The sequence below is a fragment of the Uranotaenia lowii genome, chromosome 2 (assembly GCF_029784155.1).
Source record: "Uranotaenia lowii strain MFRU-FL chromosome 2, ASM2978415v1, whole genome shotgun sequence".
Taxonomy (NCBI): Eukaryota; Metazoa; Arthropoda; class Insecta; order Diptera; family Culicidae; genus Uranotaenia; species Uranotaenia lowii.
Window position 1 is genome coordinate 28,810,062 of NC_073692.1, and position 26,582 is coordinate 28,836,643.

General features: G+C 38.2%; 1 long non-coding RNA gene across 1 annotated transcript; it reads left to right on the forward strand.

Annotated features, from left to right (window-relative positions):
- The first annotated feature begins 14,499 nt into the window (after nucleotides 1-14,499).
- Nucleotides 14,500-15,908, forward strand: LOC129747754 (uncharacterized). Its single transcript, XR_008737569.1, has 3 exons — nucleotides 14,500-14,567; nucleotides 14,636-15,255; nucleotides 15,319-15,908. It is a non-coding gene; the product is annotated as an uncharacterized LOC129747754 (long non-coding RNA).
- The last annotated feature ends 10,674 nt before the right edge of the window (nucleotides 15,909-26,582 follow it).

The following is a 26,582-nucleotide window of genomic DNA, read 5'->3' on the forward strand; positions in this document are numbered from 1 at the left end:
TAAAGAGCGTAAAATTTTCTTTCTCCAAGAAAATTGCTCTTTGGGCTCCCTAGAAACAGTAGGCGTGTTTGGTTTTCTAAGTTGAATTTCGTCAAAGCAAAGATGGCGTCGAAACAGCACGTGCTCCGCGAACGCATTGTACGGTTCTACGAAACGCATTTCCAGCAAGGAAAAAAGTTCACGGTGGCACATTTTAAGGAAGAAAATGTACCTGTCAGTACGGTATATCGTATCCTGGGTTCCCTGAACGATAATGACGAAGCAGAGGAAGACATCGTTGAAGAAGCTGTTTGACAACAAAGACGCAACCAGCCTGCGTGACGCCGGTCGGAAATATGGCTGCTCCCACGTATTGATCCATCGTACCCTCAAGATGGAAGGAATCGTCTGCAGGAAGAAGACGAGGTCGCCGGAGTACACGGAGGAGTAGATTGAGACGGTTAAATCACAGTGTCGGTGGATGACCAAAAAATACCGCGGGACGCCATCCGTTCTGGCTGGCTATCGTACCTTGAGGAGAAAAAGATACCGTTCGTGCCGAAAGATCGTAACCCAACAAACTTGCCCCAGTGCCGCCCAATAGAGAATTTCTTTGGCCCACTCAGTGCCCTAGTGTATAAAAACAATTGGAGGGCCAAGGACACGAAGCAACTGACTACAAGAATCCGGAATTGTATCCGGAAAATGGACGTAAGTGCCGTACAACGTTCTTGTGAGAGCATCGCGACAAAGTTGCGTCGAACATCAGACCACGGCCCTTACTCAAACATTCACTGACATTTTTTTTGAAGAAAATACATTATGTTATTAATAAAAAATACTGAAATCGATGAAAAAAAAACAATTTTTTTATATGTGATTGAAAAAATTCTCATTTTTTATTTAACACCCGTTAGTACTTGAACTTTAATTCTTGATAAACAAAAACGTTTAAAAATTAAATGCAAAATTAATGTATTCAACCGAAACATGTCTACAAATGTCTACAAATATCAATCAGAAACTAGACGAGATTAATCAAAAAACACAGAGCCACAAAGATCTATATTCAATAAATAAAAATACATTTAATTCTCAGACATGAAACGGATGTCTCAAAATTTCCAAAAAAATAATCCCTAATATTTGAAAAGAAGGTTTAAAACCCTCAAGGCTGATGACTGAAACTATGATTTCAAAAGTTAGTCGCTGAATTCCCTAGAATTCAGCTTAAGTTATTGAAACCTTCAAATACTATAGTATCTCACTAGCTGATTGTTGATTTTTAAAACAAAATTTAGATAAAACATAGGACATATTTAGATCATATTCTCATTTGTATTGTTAAGGCAATACAAAAATGTTTGCTGGGCACCTATTCAGTTTACATAGGTACCAAAACAGATATTAGAATAGAATATAGAATCTTAAGTTCCTTAAAAGAAAACTTAATTAATTATTCGGAACCTCCTTTTCACTTATCACATTTTTATAAACACTTTGAAACAAAACATACATTTTCAACCTGGCCGGTCCGTGCTCTGTGGCCGGATGAGGACCGGCTCAATGCCGTCGAGCTTTCGTTATTCGGGTGAATATTTTGCGCTTTTATGTTGATAACCAAGTTAAGCGAGAATCGGGGAGCACAAATAAATATTCCCATCCCATCCCCAACTCTCCCCATTCTTTCTTTCGAATTCCCTACCTCCCTACGTTTAACAATGGAGAATCGCTTTTTCCCTCATTCACTTCTTTTTGGCAACAGAAGCAGCAGCATCAGCAAGAGAATTCGGTTTTTGCTGTGCGTTAATACGTAATTAACAGCGTATCACCGCACCACTCTGGCCGGGAAAGTCAAGCGTCAAGCTTTTGAGAAAGGTGGGGGGAGAATTTATTGCAGCTTTAAAATTATTTATTTGCATTCAGAATCCGCAGTTGCATTTTATTTGCGGATGTTTACATGGGTTGTTTTTTACCACCACTTATATGTTTGTCAAGTGAGGATGCATGGTTGATACATGTGTATTTTTTGTAAGATGTGATAGCGATGTTGTTCATTTTTGAGAGATTAAAAAGGTTTATAAAGCCTAATTTTTTGTCTTGACACCATTGATTTTTATCACATATGGAAATCTCATACCTTGAATTGCCAATCTGCTAAATTGCCTTCGAAAGACTGTTTCTAGTGCTTACCTACAATCAAGGAATTGTCATTGAATGAATATTTTTAATTACCAGCCATATTTTAATTTGATTTCAATTGTCTTTATATGATTTCCCTTATAAAATAGGTATAAACAATCACGTTTTCTACTCCAGTTCAAACAATGGCCGCAGTTGGAGCTTTGCTTCCAGCTCTTTTGAATCTGGTTGACCAAACATGTGACTTCAAAGTAGAATTCTTCAATCCGGTTTGTCAATCAATCCGTAACGTCTATTATCCCAACTGTACGTACGAAACACGTTCAGCGGAAACTTTTGCAGCTGTGGTAATAAAACATACATTTCAGAGATTCTCAAAACTAGTCGTTATTTTTTTTATTTCAGAATATCGCAAACTTCGACTTAGTCGGACAGTTGTGGCTCCAGCATGCTTCAAAAATCATAGGATTCCCTCTGACGTTCAAGCAAGACAATGGAAGCCTTCAACGCGAATTGAGCTTCATACCCTCAAACAGAAAAACCCATATTCCTCTTTTTGCGCATCGCACAGTCAAATACGCAGCATTTGTTTTCGAATCGAAATCAGAAACACGTCCAAGTCCCTTTGCACCTCTGAGAACCTACTCTCCACTTTTCCTCGTTGCGTTTGTGCTTTGGAGCTGCGTTTCGCTAATTATTGCTCTTTGCATCCGAAAATTTACCGATGACCAGCATCATTCCAAAGCTGAAGTCGTCCAATCATTGTACAATCTGTTCATCAACAACGGGACAATTCTGCAACCGCGATCCACTTCGCTACGAATTCTGTTTCTACTCTGTTCCATTCTCAGCTTCGTGTTTTGGGTTTCGTACTCAACGTTTCTAACGGCCGAACTATCTGTGCAGTCCAACCAGCAGAAGTTTCCTGATTTGCGTCGTACAATCGATGTCATCAAACCTCGAGCCGTTTGTGCGGATTGGACCATTGCCGATCACATAGCAAATGACATCGCAGTTGCTCAGAAGCCGATTGTCAGTGGCGAAGACTGTCAGTTATTTCTAACGAACCCACTGGAATCGTTCTGTATTGGTCCGAAAATTGTTCTCATTGGAAGCATGGCGTTTGAGTATGCACAGGGTTCGGTACCCAGCTCTTGTCAACTTCGAAGAATCTCTAAGATATTGTACAGATCGTTCAAGTCGATTACCTACCGGACAGGATTTCCTTTGAAGGAACGCATCAATATGGTGTACTATTGGGCATAAAAATTTTACAACAGTAACTTTCTAATTGACTTTTTTTCTTCTATTTCCAACAGTTTCCTAAAATTCATGGAAAACGGTCTGAGCCAGCAAATTCTGGCGAAGTATATCGGCGACAAAACTCAGCTACTACAGGGAAGAAATGAAGAAATTTTTCGCGCGGTATACCCCAAGGTGTCTCTGGACCAAATGGTTGGGATCTACACAGGCTTTCTCGGTGCCGTTGTGTTTGCAACTATAGTGTTTGGTTTTGAAAGAATTTTTGGGTAATGTTTGCTTCTGCTATAATTGTGCTAAATCGTGAAATTTTGTTGGCTAAATATACAAATATGCGATAAGGGGATTAGCTAATGATTCAATTCGAAGCTATCTTGATAACCGAAAACAATTTGTCGTTATCGAAGCAACAGAAAGTGAATCTAAAAACATCTGCGTTGGTGTGCCTCAAAGCAGCAATATAAGGCCGATTCTTTTACTTCTATACATCAATGATATGGGTAACCTTCCACTAATAGGGACCGCAAAGTTATTCGCTGATGATACAGATCTTTTCTATACAGGTAAATCCCCAATCACAATCGGAGTAGGCTTTGCTGCGGTGATGACGGGCGTGTTTTTCTCAGCAGCAAAATTAAAAATAGAGAAAATTTTCGAAAATCTACGTTAAAAGTGAAGTGAATCGAATTTTGTGGACCTGAATTTTCCAGATTGGAAAACGTACCTGCATTGAAATGGAATATGGCCGGAAGAGCTTTCCAGAGAAGCCTAGTTCGAAATCATGGCAGATTCGGCAGCAGTTAATCGCTTACAAATTTCCTCTGTATTTATACCAGTCCTATTTGGCGCCGTAACGGTCGTTTTATGGTGAGATCTGTCCATTTAATTTAGGTTCATTTCTAAGAAGTGTTGAATACTTTTGTAAGTTTGAACTACATCACTTTTCCTTATCCATCAATCCTATCTGCCAAGTAGGATTTTCCATCAAAACGAATAACCTTTCCCTTTCCTGTCTGAAACAGCATCTTTACATGTAGGGTCGTATGAGTTCTCTGCACCTGAAAAGTTCATTTAGCTGTTCAGACTATCCCTATATGGTTACATTGACTTGCCACGGTGTGCATTGTGGTACCACACTTGTGGAGTTCGTTCCGGAGTCTACCGGAGAACCAGCACGTCGGTCCGGATTTACTTTGTCCCGTCGACGTCTCTTCGGTTTCTCGCGGTGCGGTAAAAGCGCACAACCGTTCTGGCGCACAACAGACGAGTGAACTGACGAACCGACTGGTCGTGTGGCGAATGCGCATTAGGGAGAGCGAAAGGATTCGAGCGAGACAGATGTCTATCATGACAGGTCTAACAATGCTGGCAAATAGTGGTGCCAGTTGCATTGGTTGACTTTATTAAACATTTGCCATGATTCTTTGTCTTATATCTCACATCTTCCCTCTTCTCCATAGAAAAAAAAATTTTTTTTTACCTTGTGTGTCTTCTATTCTTTCTGACTTTCCTGTATCTCTGTCATTTTCTCCTCCCTCCGTTTATTCAGTGTACCATCGACCACTTTCAGTGCAAAACTGAGCGCATAACTGGTGGTGAACTTGTGCAAAACTGTATAAAAGAATACTCTATTAGTTTGCCTTCTGTCATTCGAGTGTGTTTTCATTCAGTCCAGCAAGCCTTTTTTTTTTTGAACCGTTCTACGAAATTGAAATTGAGCTAATTAAACAAACTCATTTCGAAATAATCAAATTTGTTCGGGAAATTTTCATCTTCAGATTCACAAAACAGAAACCAAATGACTATCGACTTTTCTTTCAATGATAGTTTTAAATAAGTGTATGATTACTTCCCATTTACATTTGAGAAGAAAGTTCACAATTCCAATTTTAGACACATATCAGTTTTTTTTATCTTTACAACTTCAATGTTTTAACCAAGTCACATATTCAATTCAGGATCTAGATTTCATTCTCTTACAGCAGATTTGGGTCTGTATTAAAAAAATTACACTCAAGTTTCTTGATTGAATGTCAGATTTCTATCACAAACTCTAGTCTCCAAGGGATTGCAGTGGAGAGCGAATTCTTTGCATTTGGAATGGTAATGATCAAAATTCCACAACTGCTTAACAAATTGCAACAATTTCCAACAATAAGCACATTTTCTCTCTCTCTCTCTCTCTCTGAGCACCGGTTTCTCTCATTTTAACTTAAACCTTCTAATTCTCTCTAACAAATTGCAACAAATAACCACGAATTCAATCATTGGCTGCAAAATTTGTTTGATCATTGACGATGATTCTCCGTTTATCTCAGTCCCCTGATAGTCTTCCTCTCAATCTCAACCGAATGCATGCCTTCGTCATCAGATGCAAACCGCAGACTCAGTTTCGAGATTCCGATTCCACCAAGCAGACTTTAACTCCATTTAACGTCATATTTGTTCATTTTTTCTTTTAAATTTTTATGTTGGTAGTTGGTGCTACTGCTTACAAGCTCTTCATTAATTATAAAATGTCCAAAATATTTTTAAAATGTTCTAACGTTCTAAAATGTCCTAATTTAACGATATCCAGTGGCCTTATAATCCGTTACTCTCAAAACATTTAAACAATTGTGGCACAAAAATATTCATTTTTCCAAACACAGATTTTAATCTCCGGTTTCAGCCTTTATCAACGCAATGCCAGTTTTAACATTTGGTAATTAACGTTTTCAACATTGCTCCAAACGCAATGTTCAATTATTGAAATGCTAGGTTTTTATTTCAACACTTGACACTGACTGATCTTTCAAATTCAATCGCTTTCAGATGAAAAAACTCAATGCAACAAATCACGATGAATATCTGTTTCGTTCATCACTCGATATTTTTCGGGAGAACGAGGATGGTAAGTTTCCGCCTAACTGAATATCAAGAATCCTCCATAGTTTCAAATTGTTTTCATCAATTTTCAAAATATGCACTTTCAACAACTACAACAACAACAACAAGTTCATACTTAAAGTCGGTAATTGTCAAACTAGGACTCAATCTTCCGCCCGGCATCCCCCGGAATAAATCTAGGTCTTAGTCGGTGACGACCGACCTCGAGCTGTTCAACGAATCATCCGGTATCCGCCGGAAGGCTTCAAGATCTTAATTAGTTTCCGCTAACTAGCATATTGCCCTTTTCTCGATCCAGCCGGCATCCCTGAATTTTTCTATTCAAATATATTCACCGAACCACAGAAACAAACATTCAGTAGTCTTTTTTTTTATTTCTTCCAAAAGCCGGTATTCGCCAATCTTTCGGAACTCATCCATCGGTATCCGCCGATTATTTTCGCAGTCGGTATCCGCCGAACTTTTTGGTTTAATTCACCGGTATCCACCGGTTTTTTTTCTCCAATACATAGCCGGTATCCGCCGAGCTATGAGGATTTGTATACCGGTATCCGCCGGTTTTCGATCCATAGTCGGTATCCGCCGAACTATGGAAATTTTTATACCGGTATCCGCCGGTTTTTTTTCCAATCCAAAGCCGGTATCCGCCGGGCTATGAGAATTTATATACCGGTATCCGCCGGTTTTTGATCCATAGTCGGTATCCGCCGAACTATGGAAATTTATATACCGGTATCCGCCGGTGGTCCAAGCCTAAGTCAGTATCCGCTGAACTTAGACAAAACTGTGAATTTATCAAAAATCACCCGGACTGTCTCGTCACATGCAGTTTTTTTTTTCTTTGCCGACCGCCATTTCGAAGAAACCCGATGTTGGCGTCCTACACTCACTTTCAATTTTTTTAACTTCCAGGATTAGGGAAATCAACACTGTGGTTTCCCTGTCCTGTCACGGTCGCCAAAATGTGGAGTTCGTTCCGGAGTCTACCGGAGAACCAGCACGTCGGTCCGGATTTACTTTGTCCCGTCGACGTCTCTTCGGTTTCTCGCGGTGCGGTAAAAGCGCACAACCGTTCTGGCGCACAACAGACGAGTGAACTGACGAACCGACTGGTCGTGTGGCGAATGCGCATTAGGGAGAGCGAAAGGATTCGAGCGAGACAGATGTCTATCATGACAGGTCTAACAATGCTGGCAAATAGTGGTGCCAGTTGCATTGGTTGACTTTATTAAACATTTGCCATGATTCTTTGTCTTATATCTCACAACACTGATTCTCAATAACAACACTTGAAATGAGTATTGAATCCAAGTACTCATTTTGGCATCTTGTTTTGGGCTTGATTATTAGTTGAACCTCGTGTATCATCCAATGCAAGATGTGTGTAGTCACCCTATGCTATGCTATGCCTATGCTAGGGAAATCTCCAATCACAATCATCGATAATCTAGAAGATGACCTTAAATTGTTATCCATGTATTTCAATAGTGGATCTTCTTTAATGAAACTACAAAAAAAAACTAAGTACATACATGTTATTTTATTCTATCAGAAAAAAATTTACCTCCCCACCGGGACAACACCTGAACGAGTTTGTGGTACATGGGAAAAAAAGGTAAAATTTACATTTTGTTACGAGAATGAAAAAAGGTTATATTTACCAAGATGGGTGATTCTCACATTCACCTAGCAAAATAGTAAATAATAACGTCTTCCCATTCACTGATTTAAAAGGTTAATGCTAGTTGGTTTGATTGATTTCTTCAATAGAAAATTAAAAAAAAAATGCATTCCAAAATTGACATTTATTTGAGATAAATAGGGATTTTTACCTTATATTTATTCTTGGAATGTATCACCGTGTTTTGAAAAAAAAAATGATGTTGAGGCAAGTCCTTTCTTCGCCAGGCTCGTGGCGGTTCGGCTACGCGTTCGTCCGAGTCACCATGGCCGCTGAATCCATCTGCATTGCGTACATTCATGCCCTTCTCAGTTCAACTAATCCGGTCAGGTCCGGCTTTTCCGGAATGATATCTGGAGGATGTCGATCTGTCCTTACCATCCTGTTCAGATTTTTGCATATTGGGCACGAAGCAAAACTTGTTCCTGAATGGCAAAACAGCTTAACCTCAATAAACGGGTTCGCTAGTAGATACTTTTTTCGAGATGAATCGTACCGCTGCGCAAGGTAGAACTGGCCCCAGAATTCAAACAGATATTCCGGCTTTAGACATCATTAACTGGGTGAGAAATGAAATTCGGATGAAATGGGAGGAAGACTGGAACGAAAACAGGCAGTCTTTTCTTAGACGAATTAAAAGTTTTTTTTTTTTTTAAATTAATTTATTAACTAAATCTGACCTTTACGTGTACCGCCTTAATTGATCAAGCGTTGTTTGTTGTTTTTTTTGTGTTACATATCAATATTACAATTCATTATTATTTGACACACACTTTTATAAAGATTATAATTCTTCTGTTGTAAAATACTTTTTATATCTGGAGGAACACCGAATTTCCTCAATTCAATCCAAAGAAGTCGCCTGTCCCTCGATTCAAAGTTACAGCATTCGAAGATCATGTGATTCGGTGTTGCCTCTGCACTCCCACACGAACAAGATGCTGAAGTAACAATGTTGTTCCTGTACAGGTGTGCTGGTAGTTTCGAGTGATTGGAGATTAGTTTCGATAGGATGATAACTTCTCGTCTGGTAAGATCATACGTCGCGAACCATGGATTATCTTGCACTTCAGGAATGATGTCATAGCAGAATCTTCCTTTACTTCCAGTACTCCACTGATGTTGCCACTCATGCAGTGCATTCCGTTTAGATGGAAAATGGAAATCGAACTTTGACAATTCCGCTGTGTTGAGAGTTCCATGCTCAGCTGCGTATTTCGCAGCCGTATCAGCCGATTCGTTTAAGGCAATTCCTTTATGTGCTGGAACCCACAATAGAACAATTTCGTATCCCAGGTCTGACAGATTAGCAATACATTTTCTTATGCGAAACCACATTTCGCCCATAGCACTAACAACCTTATTATTCTGTAGGTACATTAAACTGCTTTTACTATCTGACATAATCAGATATTTGCTTTGAGGCTGGGTTGAAATTATTTCAAGAGCGCATTGAAGCGCAAACAACTCAGCGTTGAAGACTGAAGCCACTTTTGGTAGTTTGTAGTGTATGGGATGAATACCAAAATTTGTCACTAATCCTGCTCCGATATTCTCTCCGCTCTTGGATCCATCAGTTGCAATCTGCCTAAAATTTTCGTATTTTGAAAGCACCAACTGGCTCAAAACACGATTCCACTCATCGCTGCGTAACACTCGTTTTTTAGTAAGTGTAAGGTCGATGGTCGGGGTACAATTACTAATTTCTCTCTCGTAGATGAAACAGGGTAATGTCGGTAGTATATTTACATTAGGTTCGTGATTATTTATTTCCAGTATGCTACGTTGTATTTGTGTAACAGGCATTGTTCCCAGTACAACAGGTCTGACATACTCGTTGTGCCAGTTTTCAAGAGAAAATCTTTTGTTTACGAATTTGTCCGAGGCAATGATTCGCCTATGCCTGAGAGGCATCAAACCAGCGATAACCTCTAGAGATGAAGTGTGTGTAGTTTTGGTAGCACCTATGCACACTCTTATACACTTCCATTGGATACGGTCAAGTTGAATAGCAATCCATTCCGGGCAGTCTGCCAGTAAGAGGCCTCCGTACTCTAGAATTGCTCGGATATTTGATTTATAGACCTTCAGAAGCACAGATGGATGGGAACCCCATTTCTGACCAGCCACACTTCGCAGAAAATTTATGTAAGGAGCTGTGCGTTTTTTTAAATAGCAAACATGTCGATTCCACGATAAAGTTGTAGTTAAATACATTCCAAGAAATTTGGCAGATACGTCATACTGTGCAACATATGCATTGATTCTCAACACAGGAAGGTGGCCTGGTTTTCTACTTGCAAACATCAATGCTTTGCATTTCTGAGGAGAAAGCGCTAAGCCCAGATCGTCTATCAGATTGGAGAAACATGAAATTCCGTCTTGAACAGTCGATCCGATTTGTTCAATATCAGTTCCCTTTGCAATGAGCGAAACATCGTCGGCATAGTTCACCACAATGAGTCCAGGAATAGCAGCGGTTGTCCGGATTGCATTGTTGATGAAAATGTTGAAGCAGATTGGGCTCAACGGAGAACCTTGTGGAAGTCCAACCCACGTAGTCCTGTGTATCACTGTTGAAGCATCCAAAGTGACTGCCAGACGCCTTTCACGAAACAGTTCGTAAACCGCTCTGACGATTTGTGGAGGAATCTCCCACCTTAAGAGCTCATCGACTAGTTTGTTTATGTTCACACAATCGTACGCACTTTTGATATCGAGCATACAGAAAAGAGATCGTTGTCTGGTAGTGAGAGCTTGTTTGGCAGTATTTACAACCACATGTAAAGCATCTTGAGTCCCCCGCCCCTTTCGAAAGCCATACATCTCGTTAGCAAAAAGACCCCTTGATTCCATATGCCACTCCAGACGAGATTTTAGCATACCTTCGTATAGTTTCCGCAAACATGAAGCTAAAGCTATAGGTCTGTACGATTTAGCTTCAGTAGACGGCTGATCAGGCTTTAAAATAGTCACTATGCGAAACGTCTTCCATTCTTCCGGAATAAATCCAGAGTTGAAAATTGCGTTGAACGTTCGCAGCAATGTTCTCTTAGCAGCATATGGCAATTTCCGAATGGCGATGTATGGGACTAAGTCAAGACCAGGAGAAGTATTTTTGGTTTGGTCTATAGTATGACGAATTAAAAGTTGTACGAAAGCTTGGAAAGATAGAAAAAAATCCCCTGGAAAGACGAGCACTAACCAGATTGCGGATTGGTCACACGATGATTACCCACGCTGAATTTTTCTCAAAGGGAATACAAACTTGCGCCACCTGCAACGAACCACTCACTGTGCAACACCTCATCGGAGAATGCAGAGAACACGCAACAGAACGGCAAAGAAGCGGAATTGGACACAACGTGGAAGCAGCCTTAAATCCAGCGAACGAAGAAATACTTTTAAAATTTTTAATAAGCTCGAACTTACTTCGAAAAATCTAATGAATGTGATGTAATGTAGAATATTCAAACAGAGGACGAATGACTGCAATGGTTAAAATCCTCTATAAATAAAGAAAATTAGAATTAGATGAATCGTACCGTTTTGTTCAACTCAATCCAGGTCAACTTCACCTTGCTAAGAGGTTAGTTTTACTTTATTTGGCTTTACCTTTTTTTCTAGGTGAATTGTACGTTTTCATTAGCTCAATTTAGGTGAACTTAACCTCGCTACGCGGTAAGATTTACCTTTTTTGGATTCACCTTTTTTCTCGGTGACACTACAAATCTGGACGCATTAAAACGGGTCTATCTCGGAGCTATGTAAACGAAATAAAAATGTTTTGTACTTGAAATATAGGGTTTTTATTGCACTTTAAAGGAAAAATAATAAAAAAAATTATTCCGATGTTGTTTTGATGAATTTTCGAACTTTTGGTTGAGTATCACTCATTATAGTTTGAACACCCTATTCGCTGACCTCAGCGGCCATTTTGTTCCACAATCTCTTCATCTCTGTTGCTTCCCGAGTCGTCCTACCATTCTTCTTCATCTTCTGCTTGACAATTGCCCAAAATTTTTCGATAGGGCGGAATTGAGGGCAGTTGGATGGGTTGATGTCCTTTTCGACAAAATCCACCCGTTGGCCCAATACCACTGTAGAACCTCCTAGCTGTAGTGGCAGCTTGCCAAATCTGGCGAAAACTTAACTAGTCCTTTGTGAGATCTAATGTACGAAAAAAAAAGTTTTTCAGGCATTCCTCCTTGTAAATTTCGGAGTCCATGGTCTTGTTTTTCACAAAAACCGAAATTTTTCGTCCGCTGCTGCAAATACCTTGCCAGATCAAACACTTTCTTGCAAACTTATCAGCAAAAACGAATTTGAAGTTGCCGGGGACATCACCATGACCAGTGCAGTGCACCACTGCAGTGGCTTTACATAATTTTTGGCCAGAAAGCTGCCCAAAATCCATCTTCACGTACGTTTCGTCATCCATGAGGATGCATCCGTCGAACTTCGTTGGAATCTTCTTGTATAACTCGCGGGCACGTCCTTTGGCTACTAAATTCTGCTTCAATGTCCGGTTTGGTTGCTTACTGGTCCGATAGGATCGTATTCCTTAGCGAGTTACAATATGATTTTAAATATTTTGCTTTGCGTAGAAGAACAAAATCATTACTAAGTAACCGTAATTAACTGTCCAGCATGTGCTACGACTTTTTTCAACATGTGGTCCTGGTATTTCTTCAGAGAAAAAAAAGGGGAGAGGCAACACTGCCAGAGTGAAAAAAATTGTTTTGTGCTAGTGTAGATAGAATTCCAAAATTAGATTCGAAAAAGGGCTGCAAATTGTTTGTTTTTGTTCTTAAGTTTGGTTATTTTTCATTTCCTATCTCGAAAAAGTGGAGTTTTGTCGAAGAAGTGGAGTTTTGTCGAAAAAGTCGGGAAATTTAGTGTTTTTTCGCCTTCAAAGGAAATGGCCAAGTGAAAAGGGCTGGTATTACGCCCTCAACATTAACCTAAAGCCTAGTCCACACTCGGCAACTTGAACTGCGATTCCGGTTGCTGAGACTTGTTTATGTTTACATCTTGGTTGCTGAAGGTCTCCCATACCTGGCGGGAGACTTGAGACCAGACATCATCAAATGTAAACAAAAACAAGTCTCAGCAACCGAAATCGCAGTCCGAGTTGCCTAGTGTGGGCTAGGCTTAAGAGCAGCAACGAGAAGGCTTTTTTGCAAACGTGATCCTGCGCTAGCCACACGGAAGTTATCCAGATTACAAGATAAGTCCATTGTTTATTAGTACAGGTATAATTTATCAAATTTTTCAAACTAAAATTTTAGATTTAGATTTACAGTACAGAATGACAGAAGCAATGAAATATTTTATAGAAATATTTCAAGGATTGAAATGTTGAATGCAATCTTGTGAACAAGTTTCAAGTTTATACGCAAGGAAACTTTATTAAAATTGGCAGTTAATTTTTTCGCTCGAAAAAGATTTCCAAAGGATCGGATATAATTGTGCAATATAGAAATCAAATTTCAAAATACATTTGTAATAGAAATAAGATGATGATATTTTGGACGCAGATTATATGTGCGTGCGTGTGTGTGTGTGTGTGTGTGTGTGTGTGTGTGTGTGTGTGTGTGTGTGTGTGTGTGTGTGTGTGTGTGTGTGTGTGTGTGTGTGTGTGTGTGTGTGTGTGTGTGTGTGTGTGTGTGTGTGTGTGTGTGTGTGTGTGTGTGTGTGTGTGTGTGTGTGTGTGTGTGTGTGTGTGTGTTTCAAACTGCTCAAAGTTATGAGTTTGTAATCAATGGCATGTTTATCGGAACTTCATTTTAATTTATGTATTTCTAAGCAAGTTATTCTAATTTTTGTTTTTTTGATTCAATACAGTTTTATTCAATCAAAACTGTAAGCAACAGTTCACTTTTTTATTGCGAATGTAAATTTATCAAGTTGACTGATGTCAATTGTGCACACCGGTTCGGGCCAAGATTTTATCCATGCGGGAACAAGTCGTTGGCCTGGGATTATTCCTGGACACCGCAGCTGGACTTCCGGATCGCACTTGATTGGGGCTGGCGTTGGCTCGCTTGCGTGTCGATGCGATGACTGCGTGGGCGCCATGATGGAAGGGCACGAGTGTGTGATGGAGACGGATACATATGTTGCCTTGACGCCGAGGGGCGTCTTGATGACAGTATGCATGCTTCGGGTAATCGTCTATTTGTACTGACGGTTGATTCCAACGAGATTGTCTTGAGGTATCCCACATCTCCCATTTTCTCCATAAAAAACTTAAAAAAAAAATCAAAATCTTCCATCTTTCGTGACTACTTTCTTTAAACAGTCTTGAAAAATTCAATCCTTCTCCTTTTATTTGTTTTAAATTCAATATACCGTTGCGCCGCATATACACACAATTTAGGATAAAATTAATCATCGAAGCCAATCAACTAACACAAAATTACTAAAATCTCATAAGAAATCTTTTCAGTGTAAACTAAATACGATTTACATCTTCCTCAAATGTCTGTCTGGTTTAATTTCTGATTTTGTGCAAGAGGTTCAGTTTAAGAGTGTAGAATTGCCAAAACCGATGTAAACAAACATCGCTTCCCGGAAAAATCCCGAATTGTTGCTAGAATTCCGTTTAACTCAGGTAATTCATAAATAAACATCAACAAATTTTAAAAACTTGAATACAGCACATCTCTGCCATTATTTCAGGTTTCCCACACGTATTACCAAATAAGCTGTTACCGGTATGCATGTGTACTCAAATCATTTGCTCAGCTTTACTGCTCACTCGTGTAGAGAGGTGCCGCCTGGGAGTAATCTGTTTTGCAATGGCCAAGCTTCACTCAGGAATCTGCATTGCAAAGGAAAGATCTGATTTTCGTTCTCTAGTGATAGAGGATCGGTTAACTGCCCCGAGAAGTTACCTTAGAAAAAGGGAGAATGATAACTCCGAGAGTGCTCCGAATTCGCATGACAGTTTCAATCCCGATATTCCTCGGCATGTACCCTTCAAAACGCTTCAGCAATGTTCTTACATTTGCTTAGAGTGCTTTACATTCGCAGCTTTTCAAGATACGTAAACGGAAGAGAAGGGCGCAAAGAAAAAAAAACAACCCTCAAACCAGTCCCACGAGCAAATTTGTCGTATCTGTTTAGCCTGTTCGAAAATCGTCTTAATGAACAATCGACAAAATTTTCCCTATCAGGGATCCTAGAGGAATCTTGCATACTATCGTTTGAAAGTATAAGTTTGTACGGATCGGTTACCATTTTGCCAATGATTAGTACCAAGCTTCTAAAGCTGTCATCAAGACTGTCTGCCGTTCAAGGTGAGTGGATAACATTCTTTGTTTTGCTTTAACTATCTTTTCATATTTACTATTATTTTACAGGCTTGATATCTATCAATGCGGAAGGTATATGAATCGATTTGTCGCATTGACAAAAATAGTCCCAAGGGTTGTAAATCCTAAAAGATATTAAAAATGTAAGGCTTTCATGGCAATTGAAAACAAAATCAGTGCGTTACTTCTGCGAATTCATTTTCTGCAGCTATACTGCTCGGCTTAAGGGACATTGTTAGAATTTGGTCAATCACAGTAGGCTGTAGAATAACCCATAGTCCCCAATAGCCACCGCATAGTAACCATAGCTACAGCTATGGTTAGCATAGGAATCATCATAGTAGCCTGAGTGCTAATTTAGAGACAAGCTCTCTCTTCTCGACGAACCAGCGACCATAACAGACGTGCTTGCCCAGAACAGAACATAAAGTGGTCCTATCGAACCGGATATTGAGACGGTAAGAATCAAACACAATATTCTGAATGAGAATATTAAGAGATGCCTTAAAACGAGGGTTTTGGCGATACAATACTGCATTAAAGTGAACCTAATATAAGAAATTAAAAGATGCCTTACCATGAGGGTTTCGGCGATACAATATTGCAATAAAGTGAATCTAAATATTCAAGAGATGCCACATGAGGGTTTTGGCGATACATTATTGAAGATGCCTCAATACTCTGTGAGGTAATTCATTTTTGAATGTGAAAACAGAGATGCTTCGAAAGATGGTAGAAGCGATTCAATAATCAAGATGCCTTAGAAACTGTGTAGGGCGATTCGAAAGTAAAGATGCCTTATTTGAGGTGATTCAAATTTGAAGATGCCTTATTGTATGGAATTAGGCGAGTCTTGTTTCTTACAATTGTCGTTCTTGAAAACTAAAGATGTCACCAGAGGAATGACGATTAACTTGCGAATTACTTTCAAGTGACCTAAGCTTTCATTTGCAATATGGCGACATGAATTAGCAAGCGAATTTTCAAGTAAAGAAAATAAACCCGATTTATAATGATGGACGTGAATAGGAAAGAACTTCAAACCGGAAACCCAGATCCACTGAATAATAAGCCGCGCTTGATTTGAATTGCCTAACTTGGATTCGTAGAAAAAGGCGTTTCCGGAAATGGTAAGTTCCAAGGAACAAAATTCTTGGGCCGCTTTAGGATTTTTAACAGATTAGTTCTGATTATGTGATTAGTTGAGTGACAATTTGGGTGTGATAAAACGTCATGTACTGCCTGAATTACAAAAAGTGTTTGAGCCAATAGAACTACTCTCATTCATAAATGTTTATAAAAAACAACTAAGCGGAACATGTTTAACAGGCAAAAACTATGAAAACAATCATCTCGAGACACGTTTCACCTGTAGCGGTTTCAGCTGGTTTTGAATAAAGTCGGATTCTCAGAATCTGCAAAACCCGACTATGAAGTTGTTATTTTATATAAAAGAAGATAAGTGAAATAAAGTCTTAACGCTTGCTAAATCTAGAGTTTTGCCAACAACATCGAACACGACACCTTGCCAATAAAGGAATTTAGAGCCGCAACGTTCCTGAAAAATCTTATGTCCAAACATGCGAACATGTTAAATCTAAATGCAGAGAAGAGTCATTAAAACGGCATCGTGAGCATAAAAGTGATCAGGTCCTTAGTTTCTCAAAAAATTAAGCGAATCATGAGCTAAAATATCAAGGATGTTTCTAGTCTACTGCAAAGGAAGAAATATCGTGTAAGGAATATATACTTACATTAAAGCACAAAGTTTTTCAACCTATTACTTTTGGTTTGTGTTTGTTACGCCGAAAAGGCGTAACATGGCTAAACTGTTTGGACCAAGTTCCAAATAAGTATTGAAAGAGGTACAATCGTTCTTATTCGAATAATAACGAACATTCAAGGTTGAAAGAAAATTATTGTGTAACATCTAATCTATTCCATGTTCAAGAACTTTAATAACGTTAATCCAATTCTTTGAAATGCCAGTTTTATTAAAGTTGAGGGACGTTTAAAAGAAGTAGAAGTGTAAACTACTGCACCAAATATTTCTTACGAAGGAATGTCTGCTCACACACAGTTTGCCAGACATTATTATCTCAAAAATCTGCTCACTAGATTTCAAGGCTTTCTACATATACCTATGCTTGAAAAAAGGCCAAAATATTTCATGAAAGTTGTACACCGTTGCCTTACATGCTTCAAATGAAACAACTTGGATAAGTCAGGTCCTCAGTTAGTGACCGGCATCTATGTAGGTATAATGGACCAAAACCATTAATGATATGTGGTGTTAATCATGGTGGATTGTCCACTTACATGGAAAATTTGGTAAAATAGAAGAAGTCCTTAAAGATTAACGTTGCCTTGATTTGATTGCTACATTACAAAAGAAGTTGGTTGAGAATTAGCTAGCAGTTGCATAAGTGCTGCCTTCATTGCTGCTTTACGAAGATTCTTCAAACAATGCAGTCGTAGCTTCGTAATCTACTGCAACCATGCAACGGACTTGACAGGAGCTAATAACAACTTGTGACACACGAGATCGCTAGAAACGCTATGTCAACTGTATATTCAAATGAAATAAAAATAATTTGTTCGTCAGAAATATTCCAGTTGAATTTTAACGCCTTGTTAGCCTAATGTTGGAGGCGTTTGTGAGGCTGCAATGAAGAGTTTCAAACATCACACAAGAAAAGTACTTCGATCTTCAATACCGATCACGTAAGAATTCACGAGACCAATCTCACTAATGTTCGCGAATCTTTCTGCTACAAACCGATTGATGCCAGAACATTTTTTATAACAGAATTCATAAGTAATCTGTCAATAATCCATCTATCGTCTACTAAACCGCATCAGCTCACCTCATTTGGTAAGGTCTTCAAAACTTCCCAATTGGTTTGGAAGCGTTGGAGAACTGGAGTACCTCAACAACAAAGAAAAATCTCCAAAAAGATTTGTGTCCACTGAAAGAAGCCACTTGATAGCTACTCTATGCCTATTTTCATCAAACGAACAAGAGAAATTGATTTATAAATGTATCTTATCGACGAAAATAATCAATCAATTTACAAAAAATCAAACCAAAAAATAAATAAAACAATTCTTATCACTCTATTATATATTTTGGGTTATCTAACTATGTTGGGAGGGGAGTATGTTAGAATTTGGTCAATCACAGTAGGCTGTAGAATAACCCATAGTCCCCAATAGCCACCGCATAGTAACCATAGCTACAGCTATGGTTAGCATAGGAATCATCATAGTAGCCTGAGTGCTAATTTAGAGACAAGCTCTCTCTTCTCGACGAACCAGCGACCATAACAGACGTGCTTGCCCAGAACAGAACAGACATGATTAACGAACACCACGATTTCTGAAACGATTCTCGTCGTTCCTGGGAAACTATTTATGATTTATGATTCTAAACTAAATTTCGTCCAAAGGAAACTGCACTTTGTTGCACCCTGCCAGAGCAGTCAAATAGGGCAATTATTCGATGATATCAGCAAGCAAGAACTCACTTTTTTTTTTTTTTATTTTTTTTTTAAATATGTCTTTATTTGTATCAAATCATCATTACACTTATATTACATTATTGCATTAAACTAGGTGTTCAGCTCAATAATGAACTGTTCATAGCCCTATAAGTAACTAGATTATAAAAATTTATTTATAAGATTTTAATTTGCTGAGCGCAATCAAGTTTTTAATGTAGGAGAACATCCTGTAATAGCAAAAATATTTTATACTTAAAACTAAACACTATCTTAAAATTAAACTAAACATAAAGAGAACGAATCTCTGCGATGGAAGACTGCATCGATTTGCCTCTGAAGTTGGAGATGATTTTGTTGGCCATCTCTTCGATCGATTCAATGCCCGCAATCCGATGAAGATCTTCGGTGCTGTGCCAAGGTGGAAGCCGCAAAATCATTTTCAGAACTTTGTTCTGAATCCTCTGGATGGCTTTCTTCCTCGTCGCGCAGCAGCTAGACCAAATCGGAACTGCATACATGATCGCTGGTCGGAAAACTTGTTTGTAGATGAGCATCTTATTTCGCAGACACAACCGGGATTTCCTGTTGATGAGAGAATAAAGAGATTTAGTGTATTTATTACATTTAGATTGAATATCGTCAATGTGATTTTTAAAAGTAAGATTCCGATCAAGTGTAAGTCCCAAGTACTTAACGTGATCAGACCATTCTAATGAAACTCCATTAAAAGTTATGGAATGATTTTCATTAGGTTTTAAAAAATTTGCTCTTGGCTTATGGGGAAATAAAATAAGTTGAGTTTTGGAAGCGTTAGGAGAAATTTTCCACATTTTCAAGTAATTCAAAAAGGAATTTAAATTTTGTTGCAATCTACTGCGTACCACCCGTAAATTTCGACCTTTGGCTGAAAGCAAAGTGTCATCAGCAAATAATCTTCTACCTTTTCCTTCTGGTACATCAGGAAGATCAGAAGTAAAAATATTATATAAAATTGGCCCAAGTATACTACCCTGAGGGACACCAGCTCTAATGGGTGTCCTTTCAGAGCATGAATTTTGATAGCTTACTTGTAAGGTTCGGCTAGTCAAATAATTTTGAATAATTTTGGTGAGATATACAGGAAAATCAAATCGAGCTAATTTAGCTACTAAACCTTTGTGCCAAACACTGTCAAAAGCTTTTTCAATATCAAGAAGAGCAACACCAGTTGAATAACCTTCAGATTTGCTAGCGTTAATCATATTAGTTACACTCAAAAGTTGATGTGTAGTAGAATGTCCATGACGAAAACCAAATTGTTCATCAGGGAAAATAGAATTCTGATTAATGTGAATCATCATTCTATTCAAAATAACTCTCTCAAATAGTTTACTTAAAGAAGGAAGCAAACTAATTGGTCGATAACTTGAAGGCTCTGAAGCACTTTTTCCAGGTTTCAAAATTGGAGTTATTTTGGCATTTTTCCATTTATTAGGAAAATAAGCCAAATGAAAACATTTGTTGAAGATTTTAACTAAAAAATTTAAAGTGCTTTCAGGCAACTTTTTAATAAGAATATAGAAAATCCCATCTTCCCCTGGAGCTTTCGTATTTTTAAATTTTTTGAAAATCAATTTAAGTTCATCAATATTTGTCTCACAAGAACTTTCAAACACATTTTGCTTGGAAAGAATATCATCAAATTCTAGGGAAATTTGAGCATCAATTGGACTTACAACGTTTAAATTAAAATCATGAGCAGACTCAAATTGTTGGGCTAATTTTTGAGCCTTTTCTGAATTAGTTAAAAGAAGTTTATCCCCATCTTTCAAAGTAGGAATTGGCTTCTGGGGCTTTTTCAAAATTTTAGTTAATTTCCAAAATGGCTTTGAGTAGGGTTTTATATCCTCTACTGCTTTAGCAAAATTTTCATTACGAATGATATTTAAACGACGTTTGATCTCTTTTTGAAGGTCGCAATAAATTAATTTCAAATAAGGATCCCTAGTTCGTTGAAATTGGCGTCGACGAATGTTTTTCAGTCGTATCAAAAACTGAAGATCATCATCAATTAAAGGTTGATTAAATTTATGTTTAACTTTAGGTATTGAAGCGGCTCTAGCATTGACTATTGAAGTTGTCAAATTTTCTACAGCCAAATCAATATCTTCTATTGAATTCAATGGAACGTTTACATCTAAATTACGTTCAATAAAATTCATATATCGCTCCCAGTTAGCCTTTTGAAAATTAAAAGTTGATTTTAAAGGGTTTTCAATGGGACTTTGGGATAAAGAAAATGTTACTGGAAGGTGGTCTGAATCGAGGTCCGCATGAGTAACTAATTGACTACAATGCTCGCCTAAATCCGTTAGAACCAAATCAATTGTGGAGGGATTTCTAATTGAAGAAAAACAAGTATGCCCATTAGGATATTCAACAGTATAATAACCTGCAGAGCAGTCATTAAACAAAATATTCCCATTTGAATTTGATGAAATATTATTCCAAGATCGGTGTTTTGCATTAAAGTCACCAATAATAAAAAATTTAGATTTATTTCTGGTGAGTTTTTGTAAATCTCCCTTCAAAAAATTTTTCTGTTCACCGCTACATTGGAAAGGCAAATATGCGGCAACAATTATAATTTTCCCCATAGAAGTTTCTAATTCAATTCCAATTGTTTCTAAGACTTTTGTATTGAAAGAAGGAAGAAGTCTAAATTTGAGACGACTATTGATGACAATAGCTACACCCCCACCTTGTCGATCAAGTCGATCATTTCGCAAAATTTTAAAGAAAGCATTGCTTTTCAAGTTATTGTCTGGCTTTAAAAAAGTTTCAGTGATGGCAGCAATATGTATGTTTTGAGTTTTCAAAAATAAAAAGAATTCATCTTGGTTAGCCAGCAAAGATCTAGCATTCCAATTCATAATATTTAAACATCTATTTGGATCCATGAGGGAATCGTAAAGTCATAATAATTTTGTTAGCATAATTAAAAGAAGTTTGGAAAGCTTCAAACATTGAATTTGCTTTCAACATAAGTTGCATCATTTCCATTAAATTTTGATGCAAAAATTTTAATTTTTCCTCAGTAATCTCACCCAAATCAACAAAATTGTTAGGATCAGAAAATGAAGGAGAAGAACAAGTATTTGAATTTCGGGGATTTTCCCAAGCCTTCGCATGAACGTTGAGACTTGGTTTTTTCCCATTTTTATTAGTTAAACCTGAAGAGGGAAACCCATTTTCAACCACCTCTGAGAACGATAAACAACGAGTCTGGGGCGCAGATTCAGCACAGGTAACATTAAAATCACTTCGGGTATTACCCAGCCGTGATTCCAATGTCGACCGAGGCTGACCGCGAACAGGCAGGTTGTTTGCCGGCCCGACGTGTGAAGACGAAAAAGAGGAAGGAGGAGAAGAAACTTTTCTGGAAACTTTGGGATTTTTCCTAGAAGCAATAATTTTTGCCCTGATGGGACAATCTAGCGAATTCGAGGAGTGATTACCTGCGCAATTCGCACACTTAAAAAATTCTGTTTTTGGCTTATCACCACCAAAAAGGCATTTAGATTTTTCATGATCGAATGAGCCGCAAAACATGCATCTGGCATTCATTCTACAATTTTTAGTGCCATGACAAAAAGCTTGACAACGACGACATTGCGTAATGTTTTGTAAAAAATTGGTAGAAGATTTACGAAAAGGTTCGAATTTGACTCGACAATGAAACATAAGACGAGCCTTTTCCAAAATTTTCAAATTATCAACCTGATCCTTTTTAAAATGGATCAAATAAAGTTCAGGAGCAAAACCAACACTACTGGTATTATTCGTGTTGGTTCTTTTCCTCATTTGAATTACTTGAATTGGAGAAAAACCTAACAAAGAATTTAATTCAGCTGTGATCTCATCCGGTGTCTGATCGCCAGTGAGACCACGAAGTACAACTTTAAATGGACGATCACTTCTAGCGTCGTACGTAAAAAATTGGTGTTTTTTATTATTCAAATAATTTAAAACCTTTTGAAAATCATTAAAAGATTCCGCCAATATACGAGCAGTTCCCCTTCGACCGATCTGAAAAGAAATCTTCACATCCTTGACGGAAGTGACGATTTCTTTTCGAAAGGCATTGAAGTCAGGAATCGTGACCGTTATTGGTGGAATCTTTTCGTTTTTAAGAGTATAAGAAGAAGAAGGTTTCTTAGTACTCTTATCAGAATTAAATATGAATATTTCCTCATCACCGATGTTATGAAGGACATCGAATGAATTGGAAATTTCAACTTTTTTGGCAGATGGCCCTGGATTAGGTTCAGCAATCCGTTTTCTTCCGGCCCTTGAGCCGGCCGAAGACTTCCCCATGCTGGAAAGAAAAGAGAAAATATGAATAAAAGAAAATGAAAATAATTTTAGCACTGAAAAGTGCTGATTGAAATACAGGTAAGGAAAAAATAAATAATGTAAAATGTTCCTGCAGGTACACAGCAACGATACGATGCTCCGGCGTACGTGTTGACGGCTCAACGGTACAGATGGAAGTGAAGCAAGAACTCACTGTTAGTACGCAGACTAGCTCAGCAATTCCATAACGCTAAATAGTTGCAACTATTTGAAGGCGCCACACTATCAAGAATTTTACTTGTATAAATATACAAACGCTTCTATGTTCAACTAGATTGGGATGAAAATTCGTAGATCTATCTTTCAGCAACGGAAATGCAGCGACAGTGTTTTTGTTTACGAAAGCTATACGATTCGTATCTGCGTAGGCTTCGATGCTCAACTGAGCACCAGAGGATTCGGTCTAAGATGGAAAACAACTTTAATCATCGGAATGTAGCGAACAAGAGCAGATTCGCGGAAACTTGCCCAAAATTGTCAAAAGAAATTACTGAATAGGTCCGAAACCAAGCAACCTCACATTACCAATTCAGAAGAGCTTTAGGTTCGATACTGGTTCTCAAAATAAAGAAATCTTTTAACACACTCGCTTCAAGTCATATCTTGAGACTTCGCATAACTTCTAGTAAACTCCATCTCTCTTATCAACCCATTCGATTCGGACACGCTCTTGGTATTGCTTTGAGTATTTGTTCATATTATCTTTAGTTCAATTTGCCATCACAACCTGTGTTCTATTCAAAGCCTGGTACAAGTGTTAACATCGTATCGACCCTGACCATGCCGAACTTTTTTAGAGCTAAAAATCATTTGGTTAGAAATAAACGCTATATTTCCACGACCAATCATTTTAAATAAATTTGAGCATTGAAAGACTACCTACGCGTAATACAAAAATGAGATGCGAATTGTTAACAAACATGATTTCTATACATATAACTGCTCCAATTTGTTATGTTTGAAGTTAATCGTATTGGGCATTTTTGGTTAATTAATTCATGCGTAATAAGTTCGTTTACAGATAACGCATAACGTCTAGCATTATCGGTGTTTTCCATCACGAGGAAATCCACACTTGGACATGTCTACTAGTGTAAGCTGGCACAAACCCTTTTGCGTCACATTTTCCAAAATATCGCAAAGTATCAAAGGGGAGTTCAAATCTCGCAGAAGCTTATTCCGGCTGACGGAATTCCTGGTCCCGTCAGACCTTCGAAAATTATTACCAGTCATTAAAAATTCATTCTATTCACAGGAGTTCTAAATATTTCAGTTGGCAAGGCCCGCATCGCGTCTTACACTTCCAATCATTTCGACTTATCAGGTGGAGGTTCCTATCTCGCCAAATTGTTTCAACTTGTTTCGGTTGACGGAAGTCCACATCGCGTCAAACAATTTGAAATCTAGGCGGAAGTCCTCATCTCGCCAAATCGTTTTATTGCTTTTCAGCTGACGGAAGTCCACATCGCGTCAAACAATTTCAACTCTAGGCGGAAGTCCTCAACTCGCCAAATCGTTTTATTGCTTTTCAGCTGACGGAAGTCCACATCGCGTCACACTATTTCAACTCTAGGCGGAAGTCCTCATCTCGCCAAATCGTTTCATTGCTTTTAAGCTGACGGAAGTCCACATCGCGTCAGATAATTTTAACTCTAGGCGGAAGTCCTCATCTCGCCAAATCGTTTCATTGCTTTTAAGCTGACGGAAGTCCACATCGCGTCAAACAATTTCAACTCTAGGCGGAAGTCCTCATCTCGCCAAATCGTTTCATTGCTTTTAAGCTGACGGAAGTCCACATCGCGTCACACAATCTCAACTCTAGGCGGAAGTCCTCATCTCGCCAAATCGATAGTGTTCATTTAAACTGACGGAAGTCCTCATCGCGTCAGACATTTCCAAGCATCTCTTGACATTCACTACGATCAATTTATGGTCTGAAAGGGATGAAAATCATATCCATTTTTCTAAGTTACCTTAACACATTGCGGACCAAACACGAGAATTCTTTTACCTTGTCTGCCGTTAGTCTCTTACGCTTAAAAGCACAATTCAAACTTGAACCCATAACTCAAATGAAACTACATTTTAGAAAATAAAACACAACGCCTCTGGTAACTTAAACATAGTGATTTTGCAGAATTTTGTTCAGCGGTATCAGAGAAACCATGCTGAATTTCGGCGTTTCATGACATTTTTTCTTTGCGGTCCGTAATGTGTTCGAATCGAAAGTGGTCCAAAGGCGATAAATAGGTATATTTGAAAATCAAAATTTTATTTACCTTCGTTCAAAATGGCTACTTCTCAAGCCTTTTTTCGGTTCCTTCTTTTATTTGTCCCCTGATAGAACAAACCTGGCCGGATCGCCAATTGTGCACACCGGTTCGGGCCAAGATTTTATCCATGCGGGAACAAGTCGTTGGCCTGGGATTATTCCTGGACACCGCAGCTGGACTTCCGGATCGCACTTGATTGGGGCTGGCGTTGGCTCGCTTGCGTGTCGATGCGATGACTGCGTGGGCGCCATGATGGAAGGGCACGAGTGTGTGATGGAGACGGATACATATGTTGCCTTGACGCCGAGGGGCGTCTTGATGACAGTATGCATGCTTCGGGTAATCGTCTATTTGTACTGACGGTTGATTCCAACGAGATTGTCTTGAGGTATCCCACATCAATAACAATTAAACTACAACATGTTACCTGTATAACGCCAGCTTCCGTTGTAGAGCATTGTGATCAATTGCATACTTTTTTCTCAAGTATCTTTTTGTAAATTCCCTCAGCTCATAACGCTTTTTCTATTTTGAAAGGTATTTCGGAAACTCAAAAATACTCCAAATTAATGTTCATGTTTATAAATTAAGACGCCTAATTGTATGTTTATTATATTTAAGTAAACCAAACAAACAATGTTAAAAAATGGCATATAGAATGAAATCATCTGTCAGGTTTTCCAAGACCACTATAGGTATTTGAAGAATTATGTTTCTAGTGTCTTAAAAAAAAGTTACGTAAATAAGTTATTCAAACTAATTTAGGTCTGAGTATTACACTTTTTTTCTATGCTTTATCCTCAAATAAGTCATCTTGCATGAAGCAGTGATCATGAATACCAAGAGAAGTTAATAAAACGACCATCAATATAATGTAGACAAGATTGCAAAACTCATATTTTTTGGTCCTCCAGCTTTCTTTAAAAATTCATCACTTTCCGTTATCTAAAATATAAATCAGAGTTGTCGTTTTTTTTTTAATCTTGAAAGATTCGCAGACCAAAATCATTATTTAGAATGTTAATGCTATTTTTATTCTACACAAACTTATGTGAATTCAACATTTCCTCAAGATCGTTTCACCGCTGATTAGTTTTTTTTCTAAATCATTTTAGCATTATTGTTGTCATTTGTTTTTTAA